This window comes from Penaeus monodon, chromosome 28, assembly GCF_015228065.2.
Source record: "Penaeus monodon isolate SGIC_2016 chromosome 28, NSTDA_Pmon_1, whole genome shotgun sequence".
NCBI lineage: Eukaryota > Metazoa > Arthropoda > Malacostraca > Decapoda > Penaeidae > Penaeus > Penaeus monodon.
The window spans coordinates 680,569-680,953 of record NC_051413.1 but is presented as its reverse complement, the minus strand read 5'-3'; positions in this window follow the sequence as shown (position 1 = coordinate 680,953).

The following is a 385-nucleotide window of genomic DNA, read 5'->3' as shown; positions in this document are numbered from 1 at the left end:
TAATTAAATAAATAATTTAAATTTAAAAATTATAATATATAATATTATTTTAAATATTATATAATAATAAATAAAATTTAAATAATATTAAATATAAATTTATAAACTATGTGTTAATATTTTTTTTATAATTTTTCTATGTTTAATATAATATTTATAATATTTATGTTTTCAAATAATCTTTAAAATAAAACCATTTTGTTTTATCACAAGTCATATCCTAAAATATTTTTCCGTCAACTGACTGATGACCCCAAGACAAGATTCAGGACGAAACCCCCAAAAGGAACACTCTAAGAAAGACTGACGCTGGATGACGACCCTCAAGACGACGACTTAGGACGACCCTAAAAGGCACACTCAAAGAAGATTAAGATAAGTTAGC